This window comes from Lutra lutra, chromosome 2 (assembly GCF_902655055.1).
Source record: "Lutra lutra chromosome 2, mLutLut1.2, whole genome shotgun sequence".
Lineage (NCBI taxonomy): Eukaryota > Metazoa > Chordata > Mammalia > Carnivora > Mustelidae > Lutra > Lutra lutra.
In genome coordinates, this window is record NC_062279.1 from 141257982 (window position 1) to 141280849 (window position 22868).

General features: G+C 57.8%; 1 pseudogene; it reads right to left on the reverse strand.

The window, feature by feature from the left end:
* Positions 1–4411: 4411 nt before the first annotated feature.
* LOC125094144 (60S ribosomal protein L15-like) lies at positions 4412–5049 on the reverse strand (annotated as a pseudogene).
* Between the last annotated feature and the right edge of the window lie 17819 nt (positions 5050–22868).

Consider the following 22868-nt stretch of genomic DNA (forward strand, 5'->3'; position numbering starts at 1 on the left):
GAGGACTGTTTGCTCTCCCACCTGGTGGCCCGGGACTCACGGGGGCTGGGGATTTGTGGCGGCGGGGGGGGGGGGGGGGGGGGGGGGGGGGGGCGGACGGCTGGACAGGCTGAATCCCAGTGACTGCGGATTATCGTGCATGCAAATGAGCTGCGCGGTGCCAGGGTTGGCCTTCCCTTTCTGCGCCGGCAAATAGACTCCGATAAGGGGATCTTTGTAATTACACGGCGCTACACTGGTCAATTCTGACTTTTAAATACCGCAGGGCCCTAGAAAGGAGAAGAAAGCGCCGAACACATGTTCTCTGAGGCAGCAGCGGCGGCCTCTTTGAATCCCGGCTCGGGAGCCCGGCCAGCCGCCCTCCTTTGTGAGTGCTATCGCTCCATCACGGCGGAGATCATTTCCAAATTAAATTTTATGGTCCATTACTTACCGCTCCGACACTGGTCTAATGGAATCTTAAATGGAACTGACTTGATCTGTGTGGGGCTGGCCTCTCAGTTAAGATGTTATTTGGTTCTAATTATCAGATAATGAACTCGGGAAATTTAATTTTTAATATTTGTATGTCAAAAGTCCATTGTGCTTTGCCTAGAGACTTTAAATTAAAAGTTAACACGGGCGCAGCACCAGATCCAGAAAGTGCGCCTGGCCGCCCGAAGCCCCTACTGTGCTCGGTTTGCAGGCCGCGTGGACGACCATGCGTGGGAGGCTGGGGAGGCCACCAGCCTTGCCCCCTCCCACTCAGCACTGGGTCACCCCAAGTGCAGGGCCCCCGCCCGCGCCCTCTCCGAAGTCCCAGCGGTCAGCAGGGACGGATGCAGTGCAGGAGCGCGGTGCCCAGCCACTGTCCCAGGCTCCTGCGGGTCCCAGACTGACAGACTCAGAATGACGGACTCGGACTGATGGGCTCAGAGGTGTGCCTGGGGAGGAGGCGGGCTGCGCTGGGTCGGACTCAGGCAGGAGCACCTCCTCTCGGGTAGGACCTGCCCATGTCCATCCCTGGTCAGCTGCAGCGCCCACCCGCACCAGCTCTGGCTCTTGGGTCTCCCTGTCCTTCCTCACACCCCCGACGGAACCCTCGGGGGCTTTGGAGGGGGTGTCAGGCTGGGCCAGGCCGGGCTTTTGCATTCCCCCCAGGGCATGCAGGCTCAGACCCCAGGAAGGAAGCCCCCACAACTCTGTCCTGTGTCAGCCAGACTCAGGCAAGGCAGCTCCTCTCTGCTCTGAGCAAGGTGAGGCCACGACTGAGGTGGGGCTCAGGGTGGTTCCACAGGAGACCACCAAGAGGGCTTCCTGGAGGAGGCAGTGACAGCAGGGGACCTGGAGGGTGGTGAGATTTGGCAATGGACAAGGTCACAGATAGGGGCAGGGCACAGGATTGGGGGACTGGGTGACAGGAAGGACGAGGTTGGGTAGGAAGCTGGTGTGGGCTGTGTGAGGAGGCTGTAGGGCTGGACCTCAGGGGCCTGGGGCAGACAGGCCAGCCTGATGCCCCCGACCCCAGTGTCTGCCACTCAGATCAGCGGCTGGTCCAGCTGGAGGCCCCTCTGCTCTGGTCACAATGTCACCTGGAAGTGCAGTGGAGGGCAGTGGGGGCCAGGCAGGGTTGGATGCCCAGTGATGGACAGCCAGCGGCCCTCCCTGCTGGACACTGTGTGGGTCTCCCCACCCTGGTCTGCAGTGAAAACTGACAGCCAGGCACCCGGTTCATCACCAGGTTGTCATGCCTGAGCAATCTCTCTGCAGCCCATCCTGCACCACCTCGGGGAGCCTCCGTCTTGTCAGGCTTGCCCTTGCGGGGCAGGGTAGGTGCCATCTGTCTGAGGCCTACAGCTCTGGGAGGCAGGCCTCCCCAGCAGCCAGGGAGTTGCACCCAAGCCTCTGCGTCAGAACTGCATAGCATCTGCTCTACCCCAGAGCCCGCACTGGGGCGGGGGGGGGGGGTCCAGCCAGCTGCCACTCCCGGCTCCTCTGGGGCTTCTAGGCAGCTGGAAGGCCATGGCCACCATCGCTGCAGGCCCCTTGGCGCAGTGCCAGGGGCTCATGCTGGGGGGACCTGGCTGGGCCTGTGCATAGCCTGCACTCCTCCCAGCATGGCGGCATCCAGACCATTCGGGATCCTTCGCAAGAGGAGGAAGGCTCTGTAGTTGTCTTTTTGCAATGGGCTCATTTCATTGAGCATTTTGTCCTCCAGATTCCTCCACAGGGAGGCAGGCAGCAGGTGGCAGGCAGCAGGAATTCCTTCCTTTTACGGCTAAATAATATTCACTTGCCCAGCTGGACAACCTTTCGCTTCCCCTCCATTCACTGATGGACACCTGGGTTGCTCCCCCATTTTAGTTGTTTCGGCTAACACAGCTGTGAACATGGGGTGCAGCCTTCTCTTCTATCCCTGGAGATACCCAGACGTGGAAGAGCTGGGCCGTGTGGTCATTCTGCATTTAGTTTTTTTTTGTTTTTTTTTTTTAAAGATTTTATTTATTTATTTGACAGAGAGAGATCACAAGTAGACAGAGAGGCAGGCAGAGAGAGAGAGAGAGAGAGGGAAGCAGGCTCCCTGCTGAGCAGAGAGCCCCATGCGGGCCTCGATCCCAGGACCCTGAGATCATGACCTGAGCCGAAGGCAGCGGCTTAACCCACTGAGCCACCCAGGCGCCCTGCATTTAGTTTTGTGAGGAAACTTCACACTGTTTCCACAGCAGCTGCACAGGCTTGGGCTCCCACAACAGCGCACAGGGCCCCGTTTCCCCACATCCTTGCCGACACGTGGTGTTCTGGGGTTTTGTTTTGTTTGGTAGAGGCCCATGCTGGCATCTAACTGTGGATTTCATTTGCATTTCTCTAATGCTTAGAGGTATGAGCATCTTTTCACGACTTATTGGCCATCTGTAAATAACCCTTGAAGAAGTGCCTGTTCAAGCCCTTTGACCACTTTTAATCAGGTTGGTTGTTTTTCTTGTTGTTGTTATTGAGTTTTGGGAGTTCTTTACATATTCTGGATATTAGCCCCTTACCAGATAAATGGTTTGCAGACCTTCTCTCCTGATGTGTGGGCCATCTCTCCTCCCTGTACATTGCATCCTTTGATGCACACAAGATTTTAATTTTTATTAAGTCCAGTTTATTTTTTTTTTCTTGCATGTGCTTTTGGTGTCATATCAAAGAAATCACTGCCAAGCCCAAAGCTGTGAAGTTTTCCCACTATGTTTACCTCCAATGGTTCTATAGTTTAGCCCTTACTTTAGGTTTTTTTATCTATTTTGAGTTAGTTTTTGTATATGGTGTGAGGTAGGGCTCTGACATCATTCTTTCCCCTGGGGATGTGAAGTTTCCCCAGCACCATTTGTGGGAAAACTGTCCTTTCCTTTTCCCTTGTTGAAAGTCATTTGACCACACGTCTAAGGGTTTATGCCGGGGCTCTCTATTCTATTCCATTTGTCTCTGTGTCTGTCTTGATGTCAGTACCCACTATTTCGATAAGTGTCACTTTGTAGTCAGTTTTGAATTTAGGAGCTCTGAGTCCTCCTGCTTTGTTCTTCCTTCTCAAGATTGTTTTGACCATTGAGATTCCACATAAATTTCAGGATGGATTGTTCTATTTCTGCCAAATGTCTTGTTGAGATTTTGATACAGATCGCAATTAATCTATAGATTGGTTTCGGTAGTATTGTTATCTTACTGATATTACATCTTCCAGTCCATGAACATGGGACATCTTTCTAGTATGTCTTTGTTAATTTCTTTCTGCAGTGCTTTGTTATTTTCGATGTAAGTCTTTCACTTCCTTGATTAAGTTTATTCCTAAGTATTTTATTCATTTTGGCCTTATTATAGATGAGAGTGTTTCCTTAATTTCTTTTTTGGATTCTTCTTTTTTTTTTTTTAAGATTTTATTTATTTATTTGACAGACAGAGATCACAAGTAGGCAGAGAGGCAGGCAGAGAGAGAGAGGAGGAAGCAGTCTCCCCGCTGAGCAGAGAGTCTGATGCGGGGCTTAATCCCAGGACCCTGGGATCATGACCTGAGCCGAAGGCAGAGGCTTTAACCCACTGAGCCACCCAGGCGCCCTGGATTCTTCTTTTTTAGTGTATAAAAATTTTCATGATTTTTCACATTCTTTAAAATCTAACCATAGCACACTTGCAGAAAAATGTATAGAACATGAGTGTACCACCTGTCACAAAATGAAATTCGTGTGTCCAGCTCCAGGTCAAGAAATAAGAGTATCATCAGCCCAGCTGGTGCCACCTTCCAGCACTTCTGTTTTCCCCAGAGAAAACCACTGTCCTCATTTCTTTCTTTCTTTCTTTCTTTCTTTCTTTCTTTCTTTCTTTCTTTCTTTCTTTCTTTCTTTTTTTTTTTGACTGTCCTAAACTGTTGATGAACATTACTTATATCAGCACTTACTTATATTAGCTGGAGAGTATTGTATCTTCTCCATGCCATACTGTGAGAACCACCAGTAATGTGGTAGAACTTGGGACTGTTCCCAAGGCCATGTTCTCAGGGCCTGCAGATGTCAGTCCTCGCATCTCCCTATGTTTGTGGAATGGTCTGGTGATCCCCTGGGTGTCAGAATTTCTTCTGATAGCTTTATGGAATGGATCGATGAGGATAACCTTGATGCATTTGTACATGGAATCTTTGCCAACCCAGTAAGAATTCAAGACTCTCAGAGCCCCACTGTGGTGTCCAGCTTGCTTCTCTGTGACAGACTGTAGGCTTTGGGCAAACTTGAGCTGTTAGCACCATGATGGACAGGCTTGCTCTAGGTCACATCCTTAGGAACTGGGTGTTTGCAACTACCGTGACACACAAGAATCTGACAGACGACATAACCTTGCTTGGCCTTGTACCCTCGTCTGTATACTTTATTGGGTCAGGTTGGGCAGAGGTCCCGTGGAGCCCAGAGAGCTGGTGGTCCTGCCAGCGTGCACCCTGAGAACAAAGCACATTACACTGGACTGCTTCTTCCTCCGTAGCTCCTGGATGTACCTGTTTGAATACCTTTGAGCTGATGGCTGCCACTGGAAGGAAAGGCCCATAGTCCTGATTTCTAATTCCACAAATTCATTCTGTCTGCTTGGAACTTCACATAGAGGAATCATGCAGTGAGTACCTTTTGTCTGGCTGCCTTGATCGACACTGTGTTCAGGAAGCTCATTCCTGGTGCTGTGTGCAGCGGTAGGCTACTTGTCTCATTTGTAGACTATTTCCTTGTGTGCAAATGTAACGTCCTACCGTCAGCGGCCATCTGGGTCATTTCTAGTTTAGTGCTGCTCCAGGTAGCACTGCTAAACATGCTTGTGCATGTCTGTTGGTGAACATGTGTGGGTCTCTGCTTGGGGGTGACGGCATTTCGAGGCGTGCGATATGTTTAGCTTTTGTAGGTATTGCCAAATCCTCTTCCAGCACAGCTCTACCAGTTCACGCAGCCCCCAGCCACGTGTGGGAGGCCTGGCCTCCCCCAAGCAGTGGCCAGGGCCGGCTCACAGTGACTCACAAGAGCTCCGTACACACATGGTTCTCAGCTCTGCCAGTAGTGACATGAAGTGGCACCTTGCCGTCAGCCACGTGGGGATTATTTACACCATTGAAACTGGCCGGCGCTGCCAAACAGGGCTCCTTCCCCTCTGGAGGGGCTCCTTAGAAGTTGACCACTGGTCTCTGCTCCAATCTTTGCTGACCCGGTGTTCCCTTTCTCTGTGCGGCTGCCCCATGGGTGTGTCACATGACATCACGAGGCTTTAATGGGCCCGTCCCGCTCACAAACGATGCACAGAGCACTTGTGTGTGTTTATTGGCCATTATATTAGTGTCCACTTTTGTGAGGTGCCTGTTCACGCTTTCTTGTAAGAATTTCTTTGTGTTATGGTCGCATAGCCGTTGGATGACGACATGTGTACGAACACCTTTTCCTGCAGTCTGAGTGGTGTTTTGATGAATAAAAGCTTTGAAGTTCTTAGAATTGTTTACACTTAGTACATAATGTTGTACCATTTAAGAGATATTTTCTTATCCTGAGACCATGAAGATTTTTTTGCATGGGGTCAATTTTATTTATTTTTAAAGATTTTATTTATTTGAGACCAAGAGGAGAGAGAGAGAGCAGGAGTGGTGGGGAGGTACAGAGGGGGAGGGAGAAGCAGATCCCCTGCTGAGCAAGGAGCCCCATGTGGGACTCAATCCCAGGATCCCAAGCTCACGACCTGAGCCAAAGGGAGACACCCAACGGACCGAGGCCACCAGGCGCGCCCATGGGGTCAATTTTAGCTTTTTCCATATAGACACCTGCTTACTGAGTACCCAGTACCTACGGAAAGTATCATTACAAACATGACTAGGTTTAAGTATTTTTATTATCATTAGTTTCATCGGGGTGAAAAATCTGTGTCCTCTCTCCTGCACGTATGTATTTCTGCTCCTCTGAGTTGTCTGAGTTACTTCCAGACATATTCTCCCTCTGAACCCTTCCATGGTACTTACTGGAGACAAGGACCGTCTCTAACATAACCACAATACAATCATCAAAGTCAGGACATCAGCCCCATAAAACAGTGTCTGACCTGCAGACCTTCAGATTTTGTCCCGTGCCTTCTAACGTGCTTCGTGAGTGTGTGACTTTGCACACACGCAGACAGCTCCTAGGTTCTGCATACGACCCCCAGGACAGGCACCACGGCCCCCAGAGCATGCACTCTAAGCCCTGCCCAAGGGCCGGAGAAGCCACAAACGGGAAACACAGAGAGGGGGAGCTGTTTTGTTTTCCAAGGGAGCCCTGGTTTGGAGGGTTCTGGTCCTCAGGCACACAAGTCCTATGGCTGTGCTCCGTGTCACCACTGCCACAAGCCCAGGACACTCCACGTCCCTGACCTGGACATTGCTGCCCACTGACCATACTTTTCCTGCCTCGGGAACATCGGCTCCTGCCCTTGCCCTTTCTGTGTTGGGCCGCATGTCTTCGTGGAGTGGGGAATCTGCTCTCCCGGCCAGTCTTGATGAAGAGCTCGTGTCTTGCCGTGGCTGTTTTCCTCCGTGCTCTCCTCAGTGGTTACTGCTTCTGGGGTCTTACTTAGGACACTGGGAGCCCCCAGGGGGCTTGATCGGTGAAGCGTCCAGCTCTTGATTTCAGCTCAGGTCATGACCTCATGGATCGTGGGATCGAGTCTCGCTCAGTGTCAAGTCTGCTTCTCCCTTGCCCTCCGCCCTGCCCTCTGCTTGCAAGCTCTTTCCATGTTTCTCTAAAACTGAAAGAATAATCTTAAAAAAAAAAAAAAAAGCAATGAAAGAAATCATTTACTCCCTCCGGGCCACGGAGATCATCCCCCACATTTTCTTCTTATTCATTGAAAATGACTTTTGTTGGGGCGCCTGGGTGGCTCAGTGGGTTAAGCCGCTGCCTTCGGCTCAGGTCATGATCCCAGGTCCTGGGTTCGAGCCCCACGTCGGGCTTTCTGCTCAGCAGGGAGCCTGCTTCCTCCTCTCTCTCTGCCTGCCTCTCTGCCTACTTGTGATTTCTCTCTGTCAAATAAATAAATAAAATCTTAAAAAAAAAAAAATGAAAGAAAATGACTTTTGTTGCATTAAAATCAACAGATGCAGCCACTGTCTGTGGGGGTAACTCCCAGGAGCAAGTCAGGAGGCCCAGAGCCACCTGCAGCCAGGAGGCGGGCATAGGCCGCTCCCACAAAGGGTGCGGCCAGGGCCAAAGTCCGGTTTCCCAGGGAGAAGTGAGAAGTGGACACAGGGGTCACGAGGCTGCCAGGGTCCATGTCATACTGTCCTCTGGGGGCCTACCTAGCAGAGTGGGGACCGAGGAGAGCATGGCCCTGGGCTCCTGCAGGCCGCCCAGACCTCACCTCCCCGGGCCAAGCTCTGGGTCACAGGAAGCCCCTCCTCAGGGAGCTCGAACCCCAGCAAGTCAGATGGTGGGAACAAGGTGGGAGAGTCTCGGATGTGGCTGGGGTGTTGGAGGGTGGAGCAGGGCCGGGGGCCAGCTGGGGCACCTGCACCCTTCCCCCCATGGTCTTGCCACTTCACACTGCTCCCTGGAATGGAGCAGGGGACCGGCCCCTGGACACCAGCAGCAGCAGCAGGAGGTCCCTCCTGGTGGGGAAAGGGGACTGTGGGACTTTGGGGGTTAGCAGGAGTCAGAGGAGAAAGCCAGCGGCTGGAGGAGCAGAAACTGAGGTCTGAGGCCGGGCCAGGCAGACAGGGGGCCGCCCCTAGCTAGTGGGGTACAAACTAGGCCTGGTATGCACTTACTGACAGAGGCCCTCCTCTCCCTGGGGCAGCTCCACTCACATCACCTTCTCTACCTACGGGATCCCATGGTCCCGGTCCAGCCTGCCAGCAAATGCAGGCAGAACCCCGCTGTGGGGGTGCGGCCCTCCCCTGCTGCCCTTCACTCCGCCCGCAGCTCTGCCTTGGTCCCAGATGCTGCTCTTGGCCAGGCCCCGCTGCCTCCCGGGGAGACCCACCCTGTGCCTGCATGGCTTTCCCCACCCATATGCCCCCACATGGGCTCTGAGGACCCACTGTCCCCCAGTCGTGTGAACAAACCCATGTGATCCCACTGCAGCGAGCAGGTTCTCCTGCATGGAGCTGTTCTCAAGAAAGTCCCCACATGCCCCCAGGGCAGGGACCTAGAGTAGGAGCCAGGGAGCAGGGTTCTGGCCCCCCACTCCATGGGGCAGTGACCCTGTAGTCGGCCATAGAGCAGGCAGGTGGCGGGGATCTGTGGGCACGGCTGGCAGGCCCGTCAGGAATGTTTGGGCGGGCTCGTTCCACGTCCAGGGATCTTGGTGGAGGGGCTCTGCCTCTGGGGTGGGGGGCAGCAGGTGGAAGAAGGCTAGAGGCGCCAACAAGACCCAGCAAGTGTTCTCGCCCGGAAGCCCCCATCTTCCAGCTCATATTCCTGCTCTGAATTGCGGTCAATACCCAGCAAAACAATCGATTCTGTCCCGTGTTGTCCACGGGCACAAGAACAGCGGGGAGGGTCATGCAAACACGGTGGCCCAGGCAGGCGTCAGGTGCCCCAAATTAACCATCCGCCACTCTCCCAATTAACAGCGTCAGCCTCCGCCATACCCCTAAATCACCCCAGCGCCGGCGGCCCGCCCCGGCCAGCATCAATCACCTTCTGATGGCCACCACGTGCGGCGGCGGCTCTTCCGCCAGGACCGGTGTGACTGTCCCCTCAACTCCGAGGCTGATGATTGATGCCGCCCTGGCGCGCACAGGCTAAAGCCACCGTCTGCTCACAGGGAAGCATAAACTTGGAAGGCGCATGTCCCGCTGATTTTAACTGGGCTAATTTATTGCTCACGGTGCAGGAGCGGGGTGAGCGGCGAGCTCTCCAGCCACCTGGGAGCCGGCGGCCCAGCCCTCGTGCCTGCGATCACCGCTGGATAAGCAGCGCCAACCAAGGCCACGCTCACGCCAGCACCGGCACCGGCCCCCAAGGCACCGGGGAAGGAGCCCCATCGAGGCACCTCCTGTGGGGGATTTATTTCTGAATTAAACGCTACCGGCCCCAATGGAGGCCTATTCATTCCCACAATCAGCTTTCTTCCCACTTGTAAACAGACTCTTTCTAAAACTTGTGCATGATTTTAATTACAGATAAGTTTCTCTTTAAAGGACGGGCATTCATGCCTGGGTTGCTAAGCTGAATTCGATACATCTCCACGGTCCCAGTGTCCGGCTGACGCCCAGGCTGGGAGAGCCATACACCTGGCTGGTGCCTGAACAGTTCCTGGGTTCTAGATGCTCCTTGGCCTAGAGTTGTGAGCCCCCACAGACCCGTGGGGACCAGTAGAGCAGGCCTCAAGGGGCTGACTCTCCAGACTCGCCAGAATGTGCCCCGCACTCGGTGGGCAGGGATGGGGGGGGGCACTGGGCCCCTGCTCACCGCAGAGGTGGAGGTTTCAAGTCTCACAACTGCCCAGCTGGGGGCACAGAGTCGTGCAGGTGGATAGGCCTTCACAGCCCCCCTTGTAGTCAGCCCTGGACCACCTCCTCGAGGAAGACCCCCAGACCCAGGCTTTCCTAGCTCTTCCTGCCCCCGCGCCCCCTCCCCACTGCTGATGGCTGGGCCTCTCACATCATGTCCCTGGAACTGTCCCATCACTGCCCCCGGGTGGGGATTCTGCCCCACTGCAGAGGGATACTGAGACCCCTGCATGGAGCCCCAGGCCAGGCATGAGGCCGAGTGCAGAGGATGGCATCTGACAGTGAGCACCTGTCATGGTGCTGAGGACCTGTGTTGTCCAGAGGCCTCCCAGCACCTCCACAGGAAGCATTGGCCACGGGGGTCTGGGTTGGCCTCAGGGACAGAGGCCTGAGCCTGTGAGGTGCTCCTGTGGGAACCTGCCTGAGCATGGGGTTCCCACTGAGGAAGGACAGGAAAACTGCCCCTCCTGCATGGTCCCAGGAAGTGTGTGTGCGCGTGTCGGGGCACGCAGGTTCACATGTGCTCGGTGACATGTTCGTGTGCACTCTTGGCAGGAGTGTGCAAGTGTGTACCTATGTACGTATGTGCATGAAGCTGGAGGCTGCCCACAGGGCTGGCCTTGCGGTGAGCTGCTCTGATCTGAAGACCCATCCTTCCTCTTGTGGGGCAAGAGGACAAGTGTGGTGCTCGGGCAGCCCAAGGTCCTGGGGCTGGTGGAGCCTGCTGCGGTCTGGTCCGGCAAGTTTACTACAGTGAGCGAACCCACCAGGCCCTTGCTCTGTGCTCCTGTGGCTTCACCTGCCCTAACTTTAAATCTATCACGATCGCCTCATTTTACAGCATGTTCCGGCCCTGGGATCAATAGCTCAAGAGAGCCGAGTACCAGTTACAGTCTGACACAGATGGCTGGGGGGCTGCCTCCCAGGCTGAGGTATCTCCATGCCCTGCCTGGTCACACCTGCCCTGGGGGCCACGGAGGCCCCTTGCGGCTGAGGCCCCGATGCCCTGATGGTCACCCTGCAATGCCTGTCTTCGGACTCGGGGACCCGTGCCAGCCAGCCCTGGTGGCCTCTGCAGCCAGGCTGCTCCCTTGCAGTCTCACAGAGAGCAGTGGGGTCCTGCCCAGGCCATTTCCACGAGGACCAGTGGAGACCTTGACCCTGGCACCCGTCTTCCTCATGCTTCCCATGCCCGATGGGACCCTCAGGGTAAGGAATGTCCACTACTGGGCCCGCAGGCTCAATGCACCCTGGCCAGGACAAAGCACCCCCACGTCCACTCAGGGCAGGCAGGCCAGGCCCTCTCTGGCGAACCAGCTGGTGGTGGGGGCAGTGAGGGAGGAGTGGGGGGCTCAGGTCCCAGGCTCTTCTGGGAGCTCATAGCACAGCAGCTAAGTGATAGCTCCAGCTTTGCTGTATATGCCGTGAGATGTTGGCTTTCTCCCGTGTCCAAGGCCTGGGTTCATCAGTGGACAGGGACACTGGGAAATGGGTTTCTTTCTTACAGAACCAAGCCCATTCTCACCATGTGGCCCAGCAGTCCGGCTCCGTGGGGTTCCCCCAAATTAGCTGAAACCTTACGTCCACACAAAAACCGGCACGCCATTGTTTACAGCAGCTTTATTCACAATCTCTAAAACCTGAGAACCACCAAGACATCCTTCCATGTGTGAGTGGGTGAACTAGCTGTGCTCCGGGCAGACCTATGACTCATGCTTACGAGAAACGAGCGCCTGAGCTGTGAAAAGACACGGAGGAGCCTTAAATGCACATCACTAAGGAAAGACACAGCAGAATACCAGCTGTGGGACATCCTGGGAAAGGCAGAACCATGGGGACAGTGACAAGACCTGCGGTTGTTGGGGCTGGGGAGAGGAGGGCGAACAGGGGAGCACGGGGCATGTGGGGGCCAGGAAGCAACTCTGGGTGATACTGCAGTGGTGGGCGCCCATCCTGACGCCTTCCTCCAGACCCACAGAACGTGCCCCCCCCAGGGGGACCCCGATGTCATCTGTGGACTCTGGTTGATGGTGGCATGTCCGTGGAGGCTGGTCCACCGTAAGGGATGTCCCACTCCAGTGCAGACGTGGCTTGTGGGGGACTGGGGGCACATGGGACTTCTCTCTCTGAGCCTCCCTCGGTGCTCTCACCCTAAACTGCTCTAAAACAACTAAGTTAATTCACTTGAAAATGCAAACTGATGCTGTGAAGTGGCGATTTTCTTCTACTTCAGAGGCCCGGCCTTATCCTGGGGTGACAGGACGGCGCAGGCCTGGGCGATCCCCATGCCCACAGAAGCCCGCATCCATGGGCAGCCTGACTGCATCCGTGCTGGCAGGGTCGTGGGGCGCCGGAGGTTCCCAGAGCAGGAAGGCAGCCCTAGCCCAGCAGAGAGTGTCGGACGCAGAGAGAGCCAAACGTGGTAGCACTCGCCCCGCAGGGGTGCTCATGCCCCCAGCTGCTCAAGACCTCAGACCCAGGGCAGGTGCAAACGCGTGTGCCTATGCACACACTGGCTTGGGCTTATCTACCCGCCTGTGCACACCCCACATACATGCCCCACAGGTAGGCCCACGGCTGCCCAGCAGCCACAAATGCACCCCAGCAGCCCGGGGCGGACCTGGGCCGTAGAACCGCACACCTCGAACCCATGGATGGCTACACCAGGGCGGACCGGGGCCGCTCCTTCCTTCCCTGGGTCTCTGGGTCTAAGGGTGCGGCCTCCAGCCACCAGCCACGGGGCAGCCCCATAGTGCACGTCCTGTCCCAAAGGCCAGGCCAGAGGCAGAGGCAGCTGGCAGGGGTTGGGGGCCCGGCCCCCACGCCCCCTCTCCCCCACGGCTCTCGGCTTCGTCCTACCTCCTGCCCGGGTGTTCGATTCCGGCTTCCACAGCCCCCTCAGACTCATGTGGCGTCAGCAGTCTTCATGAGGCCCAGACCAGGAAGGAGCTGACTTCACTCCCCAGGCCTGGATGCATGGGGAGTGGCTGGCTGGTCGGACACACAGGAATAGTGGGTAGCCTCCGCTTGTGGGGCGGTGGAACGGCAGGGTCTGACCTGACATGCGGACGCCCCAAGCCAAGGCTAGCATGAGCAGGGCCCCTCCTACCACCCTGCGTGCTTGGGCTGGTGGGGAGAGGCCACCCACCTCCTCAGAGGCTGTAAAGGGGCAGGAGATGGGCCTGGTGTTGTGCAGTTGGGTCCGGTGACTGGTCAAAGTCTCACGTCCGGCAGAGGGGAGAGACCTGCACACAGGGAAGTGTGTCCCCGCCATGTCCCGTCTGGAGCAGGTCCACGCTGGGGGTGCCCATGACATGTTTGCCATTGGAGGCCAGGGCCTGAGGCCCACCCACTGGGCTCTGTCTCAGAGAGCCCCTCAGCTCCAACCAAGAAGGGGACCCACCTTCATGGGAGGGAAGGCGAGCCCTGAGGGGTGGAGAAGGGTGTGGAGGGTTGGGCTGCCTGGGCCATGGGGAAGCTCCCTAATTGGGGTCAGGGTCCTGCCCCTCTGAGCTGTGGGGAGGGCCCCAGGCGGGGAGGGGGAGGACGTCCCCAAGGCTGCAGATTCCCCCACCCCTGGTGCAGGGTCCCAGGCCCAGCCAGCCCCTGCAAGGCAGCACTGGGCCTCTACCTGGAGGGCAGGGCCCCAGGGCCAGTTCTCTTGCCCACCATACCCCCGCCTGGGTCTGGCTCCAACGGACAGACAGACATGGCCCCCCTCCCGCGGCCCCACCCTCTGCAGCCGTCTTCAGTGATTTGGAAGTGTAGAAAATGGGATTATCCAGGAACAGATGTGCACAAAAGGGGTGAAATGGAAAAGCGCTAGCGTGGCTGCCTGCCTCTGATTACCTCTGCCGGCCTCGGTGTCCGCAGCACACCCCCCCCGCGGGGCCGCCCCGAACCCGCCAAGCCCCACAACGCGGCTCATTGAAACTGAATTGATACTTTGTGAAGTTCATTTGTGAGTAATGTGATCTGACAGGGACAAATGTGACGGGGAATTGTTTTCAAACCTCCTCCAAATGAAGCTCATGATGGGGTAAATGCGGGCGCCTTTGTCTCCCCGCCCGCTGCCTGCATATGCAGCAGGTAATTGAATTGCGGGCGGGGAGGGCGGGCGGGGCGGCGGCCTCCCCAGGCCCGGGGGTCGGGCCCCGCCGCCCAGCCCCGCGCCCACTGGCCGCCCTCGCCAGGCCTCAGATGTCCTACACAGTAATTCCCCGGGCCGAACGCTTGCCCAACGTGCGCTCAAACCCAGTTAGCTGGATTGATGAAGGCGGCAAGAGGATCCGACGCGCGCTGATTCCGCCTTTTCAGCTTCGATTAGCTCAGCCTGGGTTACTCCCGTCAGCGCTCCATCACTGGTGCGGACCCCGGGGAGGGCTGCGCAGCCACGGTGCCCAGGAAGGCTTCAGTGCAGGCCATTACTTCACAGGCGTCCCCTCAGAGCACAGTGGGCGGGCATGGACACATCCCCCCTGGGTCGTGACCCCCGGGCCTGTGTCTGACCCGCCGCTGGGGTCCTGCTCCCCTGCACAGCTGGCATCCGTGCTCGGTCTCTCACCTCTCCTGGAGCCAGCAGAACACCACCAAGAAGGGACCGTGCACTAACCTGCATTTCCAGACAAGGACACTGAGTCCCAGGCCCCCCACTCCTCCTCTTGGCCGTCAACATCCTGAGGCACTCTTCACGGCTCAAGGGCTGGGACCTCTGTCCTCAGCCCCGAGATCCAGAATGAAGGGACCACATGGTCCCTGCAATGGCAGTGAAGAGAACGAGGACATATATGGGCTCAGGGGTGAATCCATGAAGCCAGCAAGGCCATGCTGCTTCCAGGCCCCTGCAAGTCCTGCCCTGCTCCCCCCGGGCTTCAGAGTGGTTGTGAGGTTCCCCCCTGGGTCCTGAAAGCCCACCCACCCCGTGTCCCCACCACCAAGGCCAGGAGGAGGGCCACACAGCCCAGCTCCGACCACCCAGATTGACCCAGGGTCCTTCCTGTGGGTTTCTCAACAGACAGTGGCCCTGCGGTCCATCTGCACCCTCCCAAACACTGAGGCTGTGATCACCAGGGCCCTGGGGGTCTCTGGGTGTGCAGTGTGGGCACCCCATTCCCCTGACTCTGAGCAGCCGTGCTCCCACTTGCCAGACCTGGGTCCAGGGCCACGGAGGCCCTGAATGTGTCTCCCATGGGTGTGACTCTGGTCAGCAGGGAGTGGCGCCTGGGAAGGCAGCTGGGCCAGGCGTCTTGCTCCCAGATGCCCCCTCTCCTTTCAGTTCCTGGCCCTCCTCCAGAAAACACAGCTAAAGCTTGGCCAACTCTGATCCCCGGGGGTGCTGACCCCCGGAGGACACACAGGACTCCATGGGGCAGCCCGGACCCACTTGGCCTCCAGCCAATGGCCTCAGCCTGGGTCTTCCCCTTGAGAGGCCCCTGAGGTCAGAGCAAGTCCCCAGCCCACCTGGGGCAGCCCACATGCTGCCCAGCGACCTCCCAGTGATGCTGGCACATCCCCCTTCCTTCCTTGTCCCCTCATTCTGCTCGCATTGTCTCCAGTCCAAGTTGTTTATTTTACTGATTAATTTTGTTAATTCCAGGGCGCCTGGGTGGCTCAGTGGGTTGGGGCCTCTGCTTTCGGCTCGGGTCATGATCCCGGGGTCCTGGGATCGAGCCCCGCATTGGGCTCTCTGCTTGGCGGGGAGCCTGCTTCCTCCTCTCTCTGCCTGCCTCTCTGCCTACTTGTGATCTCTGTCTGTCAAATAAATAAAATCTTTAAAAAAAAATTTTTTGTTAATTCCAGTGTAATTCGCTAAAATGAACCATTTGAAACTGCATTTCAGTGGCACTCAGCCCCTTCACAAGGTCACACCACCCAGCACCTCGCTCCAGCACATGCCACCCTCCCTCTGCCGCCAGCGGTCAGCGCCTGCTCCAGCCGTGCCCACCGCTCCTAGCATCTGTCACTGCAGCGGCGGCTCCAGACGTCGCGTGGGAGCAGCCTCTGTGTCTGGCTTCTCACAGACAGCCAGCTCTGAGGTCTGTCCACACTGCCCGTGTGTTGTGTGCTCGCTCCCTCTCGAGGCTGCAGGCCAGTCTCCTGCGCACGTGGGCTGCACCCTTTATGCATCTAGCAGCTGGTGGCCCCCTGGGCCGTTCTGGCCCAGAGCTGCTGTCAGAGTTCAAGTACAGAGCGCAGTGGTGGTCTGGTGCCCATGTTCCCAGACAGCTGACGGCTTGGGGCCCTCATCTCCCCACAAAGCCCAGGTGAGACCCTGGGTTCCCCTCAGGGAGCCTTGGAGACCTGGGTGTCCACCGTGTCAGCATCTGGCCTACACGCCCTCCCGGTAAGCTTCTCCAGCTGCCCACCCCCACCCTGGGGCAGCACCAGCCTCAAGTCAGTTGGGAACCATCACTGGAAACCAGCTGTGTTTTGCTGCCTCTGGCTGGACTGAGGGGCCCTTGGCTTACACCTGTCTTAGGACAGACAGGCTTTGGTCAAAGAAATTCCCCCACGTTTCATGGAAAGTGCTGCCCCTGGACAAGCAGAGGGCCCTAGAAAGCAACCAGGCTGGTCACACACGCAGCCACTCACTCTGCCCGGCCCTTCTGCAGCCTGACCAGCCAGCAGGGAACCTGGCCACAACCGCCACCATGCTGATGACCCCTGGCAGTTTGCAACACTGGCAGAACAGGGTGTAACAAAGAGAAGTCAGTTTTTATGACCCTTTTATCTGCACGGGAAATGACAGGGTACGAAGACGGCCTGAGCAGTCAGCCGCCTGGGGCTCAGGGACACACGGATGGCTGACCGCCCAGAAGCTGGAGGCTTCAGGTGCCCCGTGGCCCATCACAGACTATCTCCAGAGCACAGAGCTCTCCTCTGGGCCGGGCCCTGCCGTCTTAGGACATGATTAGTTTCTGTGTGGACCATGGGAAGTGGGTGTGATGGTGAGGGCCTGGGCCAGGGGCAGGTGCAGGGGGGGGGCCTGCCTTGCAGGGGGTTTCCCTGAGGCTGTGTGGCCCCCCGCACCCCTGCAGAGTGGATGCCCCCAGAGGCTGTCCACAGCCGCGGGTACTGCCCCAGTTCTGCTGGTGAGACCCTCGGCTCCGATGGGAGCTGCTTTTCCACTGTGAGCCCAGACCCCGGAACAGTTACCTGTGGCCAACTATATACTCCTGGGTGAGTGTTCTGTTTGGCTGGGAGGTCACAGTTTTACCTCCTTTCAATAAACATCTCCAGCACTGGCTACGCCAAGGGAGTTTTGTGTGGTGCGTCGCAAGCAGGGAATGGGGATTCACTGTGGGAGCCGAAGGACCTCAAGGTGCGGACCGCGTGCAGCAGGGTCAGCCCTCCATAGCCAAGGCTTATCCCACACTGGATAAACTTATCTCTAGGACAAGGCATGCCCAGCTTCCGGGCTGTCATCCCTCATGCTCCTTTCCAGACATGGGGGGCTCAGAGCGTGGCACCAGGGCCCCGTGGGGTGAACGACAAGTTTACTGGGTCATCTGCCCGGAAGCAGCAGTGTCAGCAGGGGGAACATTATGGAGGTGCCTCAGCCCAGCTCGCTGGTCTCATTGCCCATGCCTTTCTGGTTCATAACACAGAATCGTGCTTTCATCAAGAAGCTCATATTCTCTAGACGATTCAAAAATTCACAGAGCAAATCCAACACCGAGTGCTTCTTTCCAACGCCTTTTCTTTAACCCCAAACATGGTTTCCTGCAAGTCCTCGATGGCATCAGGAACCGCTGTCGGGGAGGGGCTGGGTGGCTGCAGAGACGTCCTGACCCCACCAGGGCTGCTGGTCCTACCATGGCTGGTGAGAGAGAAAGACCACGTATGCGGCGTCCTGGGGCAGCGCCCCCCCTCCGCCCCGCTCACAGTCCCCACAGGACTTGGGACAAGTGGCTTAGGCTTCGTGAGACTCATTTTCCCCAACACACCAGGTTACTGTAATATGTGCATCAGTGGCTGATGTTCCCTGAGCTTTCCCTGTACCAGGCACTGGCCGGGACACCGCAGGTGAACCAAGTGTTCTTACTCACCCACACGTGGCCCTGGGGTGGGGTCACTGCTCAACTTCAGGGAAAGCTCCACGACACCTGGCCCAGGTGAGCGCCGGGGCAGAGCTGCTGGGCACCACCACCCTGCCATCCGCAGAGATCGGGGGTGTTGGGAAGCTGGGGTGGGGCAGGGGCTGGAGGCCTGGACATTAGCTTCGCTCTGGGGCCCATGGAGGCCTAGGACCGTCCCATGGACCTTTGTGCACGTGCCCTCTTCCCAAAACATAGCGCCTCCCAGAGACTCAGGCTGAACTCCCCACCCTTGCTTTCAGCCCTGAGCGCCCCACATCAGGGCCCCCATGCTCCTGGGCCAACATGTACAGATTTCCAACTGACCCACAGACTGCGGGGGAGAGCAGCAGAGGGCGCCTCCCAGTGTTAGCATTCACGTCCACGAGTGGACATGGGGAGACGCACTTCAAAAGCTGCTCTGGGAGGCGTCTCTGGTTTTCCATTTATAAAGCAGAGAGCGGTTATAAATCAGAAAAGTATTTATAGGCCCTCGCAGCAGCAATAACGGGTTCGAGTGGCCAGTGCGTCTCTGTGACTATTTCATCTTCCACGCTAACTTAAACACGAGAAGAAAAGGCTTTCCAGGCCCGGCCGCCGTGGAGACAGAGTGCGTTTGTCATAATTCATAGGCTTCTCCTTTTCTCTTCCCACTGCTCCGGAATTGCACTCAGCTATTAAAATGCACTGTGGCCACCTGGCCAGTGGGGACTCCCCTTGTTCCCAGCAGCAAAGAGGGCCTTGTGGGGCAGGGCTTCTGGTGGCCACCCCAGCGCTGCCCCTGCTGGCTGTGCCCCACACTGTAGCCGCCCTGTCCCCTCCCTGCCTGGTGCCCCGTGCAGGGGAGAAGGGGCCCGGAGACAGCTTTGGGTCCTTCGAGGTAGGCCTCCAGCCAGCCCCTGCAGGACCTTCCTGCTCTCAGATGCTGCCTAGGAGAGCATTGCCCACCCAGCTCAGGGGAGCACCCAAACCTCACCTCCATGTTAGGCTTAGGGCTCAGAACTGTGGGCAGGAGCCTGAGAGCAGGAAAAGACCACCATCTCCCAGGGCTGGCCCCTATGTAGCCAATGTGCTCTACTTCCCTTCACCAGACTCCTCACCAACTGGCAGGGGGCAGAGGCGGGACTCCCTCCACCCACCCCGACCCCACCAGGCAGCTGACTGACCACCAGTGAGGCCTATGGCTACAGAAAGCCCGAGGCTACAGAAAGCCCGAGGTGCCCCCCACCCCCATCCCCACTCAGCACCATCCTGAGCCCAAGGCGGCTGCGCTGTCTCAGAAAACTCCAGAAGCCCCAGTGAGCTGAGGAAATAATTGCAGGCAGCAGGGCCGAATGTGCTAAGGAGCAGGGTGGGCACGGCCTCGACGGGGCCGAGGGCCGATTTGTTTTCAATGTCCTCACCATGAGTCATTTCCCGGGATGGAGATACAGCACCACCTGGTTCCGAGCCCCGCTAAACTGTCATGGCCACAGCCGTGTGTGAAGAGGTGGCAGATAACAGGCCCGCCAAGTGTGAGCCCCACCATGGCGACAGCGGGAGAGGCCCGCCGGCCCAGCACTGGCCTTGCCAGCTCCCAGGGAGCAAGGGCAGGGATGGGGTGGACGGCCCTTAGGGCCCCACCTGAAGGCTGTGGATGGCAGGAGGCAACTCAGGCCAGGAAGCAGGCTGAGGTTCCCAGCCGCGGGCCGCCTGTTCCCGCTTGGCCCCGGACTGCCAGCCCAGAGCTCCTCTGACCCACCGGGACCGCAGACCAATCCAGTGGGGGCACAGAAGTGAAGGGCAGGCCCCTGTGCTGGCGGGGAGGGGACACTGAGGCTGGGAGGAGGACCGCAGAGGTGACATAGGCCTGGGCCCCAGCCTGCACATAGCTAGCAGCATGGGGACGGGGAACTCAGAGCAGAAATGGAGGCATCCCTGAGGGGCAGGGCTGCGCTGAGCTCCTAAAACTCCAAGGCCAGGTGGGAGCCTCTCTGGGCCCCCAGGGTCCCCCTCCCTGGCCCCACCCAGCTCCCAGGTGCTCAGGCCCTAGGTTGGTAGAGGTGAGTGGGGGTCAGGAGGGGACGCAGGAGCGTCAGCTGTCGTCTGAGCCGGACAAAGGCAGCTGGCAGGAGGGCAGAGCCTGTCTGACAGAGTGTGGAGAAGAGTGAGCTCATGATGTGAGCTCACTGAGGTCAGCTCATGCCTGTGGCCTCCAGGCTGGACCACTGGGCCAGGAGGTGGCCAGGGGTGAGAACAGGTATGAGGGTGTGGCCTCTCCAGAACAGAAGTTCCCCGACTCACCCATCAGACGTCCCCAGACAGAGGGTCCCCTAGACTCAGCCAGCAGACACCTCAGCCCCTGTCTGCAGCACCCACCTGTGGCTGGAAGCCGAGGGCTGGCTCAGGTCCTGGGCAGGATGGGAGGCCAGCAAGTGCAGAAGGGTCCTTTCGGGTACCGGGGCCCGCACACTGCTCACTGCACACCTGCCCTTGGTGTGACCAGCCCCAGGAGCCAGGCCTGGGCACAGTCTGCCAGCCGCAGAGTACAGGGTGGCCGTCTGCCTGTCTGTCCTTCCTCTCTCCTCCCTGAAGGTGGCGGGGGCAGGAGAGATGGGCTGAGAGCCAGTCCCAAAGGGTGAGAGCCACCGGCCAGGCCGCTGCAAGGAGGTTCGGGTGAGGCCCAGGATGGCGCACACAGCGCACAGCGCAGGGGCACACGCCTCTCAGGGGCCCCTCACTAGCTCAGTCTGGGGCCAGGAAAATCCTAGCCAAGCTGCGGGGCTCCGTGGTGGGCTGTCCTGGCCCTCGAGGGCACAAGTGAGGGGAGCCTGGCAGGAGCCTTTTCCGCAGGGCTGCGTTAAACAGGCATGAAAGGCTCGCAATCCAAGCTGTTCTACAGAATATTGATATGGTGATCACCGCTCCCAGCTGGGCTGCACGGCAGGGCGCGGGCTCAGAAATACGATATTCACAGGGTCTTTTTCATAAAGGTCTTTATGGGCTTGGAAATTTAAACACCACAGAGTCTGAGTTGAATTGGAAAGCAAAAGTCTCTAAGCTTGTACATCTTAGAGGAAAAAAAATTCAATTAAGTGGGATTTTAGCTGTTTCAATAAAATTGGACTCTCCCTTTTCAAGATAAGAGCTCTCCAGCGCACAGCAACCTTTATGAGCCCCGAGCCCCCTCTTCTACACGCGTAATCCTCGCTCGGGACACAATACCCACAACAGGAAATCAATGTATAGTCGAATCAATTTGAAAATATAAAATAAACTAATATATGAGTGGAAAATTCACTTCCTATGGATTAAAAGCAGCACAAATAGCAGAAAAATCTAGCTTTTTTAGTGGGAGGAAGTGGTTTGGGGCAGGGGTCCAGAGAGCCCGGTGCTACCCCGGTCGCTGGGATCGGGGAGCACCAGGACATGTGTCAGGCTGGCGGTGCCAGAGCCCCCCAAAGTGGCCAGGCAGTGGGATCTGAGGGGAGAGTGTCTGGAAGTGCTGGCCTGAAGAGCTGGTAGTAGGACCGGTCCTCAGGATGTCCCCAGGCGAGGGCCAGCGCCAGCTCCAGCCCTGACTGCTGAGTGTGAAGGAGGAACACCCGCCTGTGCCATTTCCCCTCTGGATGCCCTCCCCACACCCACGTTTCTCTGCTGGTCCCTCTGGTGCCGGAGCTGCTGTCCATGTGGCCCTCTCACTGAGACACATGGAGTAGGTACGTGCTACACCCTCCCCGATCTACAGCCCACCAACTTCCATCTACATAGACACCTGGTATCTCCTCCTCCAGGAGGCCCTCCCTTACCCTGGGCAAGCCCCCACCCCCAACTGCCAGGCCTCTCCCTGGCCTGGACCGGACCCCAGACCCACGCAGCTCTTGACCCAGACCCCCCACAAGCAGGTGGGCCTCAGGGTCTCCAAGACACAGCACCACCTGACTGCCTACTTCCATCCCCACCGGATGGTCCCCACACCTTCTGTCCAACCCACCCCTGCAGCTGCCCCTAGGACCACGTGATCTGTGGGGGTTGGGTCTGCCTCCTCCATGCACTCCTACAGCTGGAGGGCTGCAACCGACAACTCCCCCTTTGGATTTTGTTTCCAAGTATTTCCTCCAAGTGGACACCACAACTGCTGGTCCTGGTGTCATCTGTCATGCTGCGGGCAGGCTCAGGACAGGCTCCCCAGTAACGGGTGTCTGGAAAAGCCCCCAGTGCTCCTGGGAGGGAACGCGGCCTCCCACTCATCATCTGCTAAGCCACCGTCCATAAACTTGCCCCGAAAGCTGCCTAATCATGCACACACCCACGGACCCACCTAGGCTCCCACCCTTGTGTGCCAGCCCCTCCGCTCTTCCTCCCCGAGCTTACCCGCTTCTAACCTAGCACCTGTCCACCCCCTGCTCCACCTGTGCTCACTCAGCCACCAACCCATATAGTAACTCGCTCAGCAAATCCCACAGCCCACCTAGTCGCCCATGTGCCCACGGAATCACAAACCCCACACACAAGGTCAACAGCCCACACAAATACCCACCCACCTCCCCTCACACCCCTCCAGCCAGCAACCATCCACCCACTCACCCATTCTTCACCCACCACCAGCCCACCAGGCCCCCCACACACCCACACACACAGCCAAGCAGCCCGCCCTACACCACCCTTCCGCCTACCCGCCTGCCTACCAGTCCCACAGCCGGCTGCCCCAGCGGCCACCTGGCCAGCATCCACTCACATCCTGCTGTCAGACCGTCTGTTCCCTTACCCCACGGCCATCCAAAGCTTGGGGACTGGGTCAGCACAGGCCTGTCCTGCCAGTGTAACTCCATCCTTGTGATCCACGTGGGGTCCCA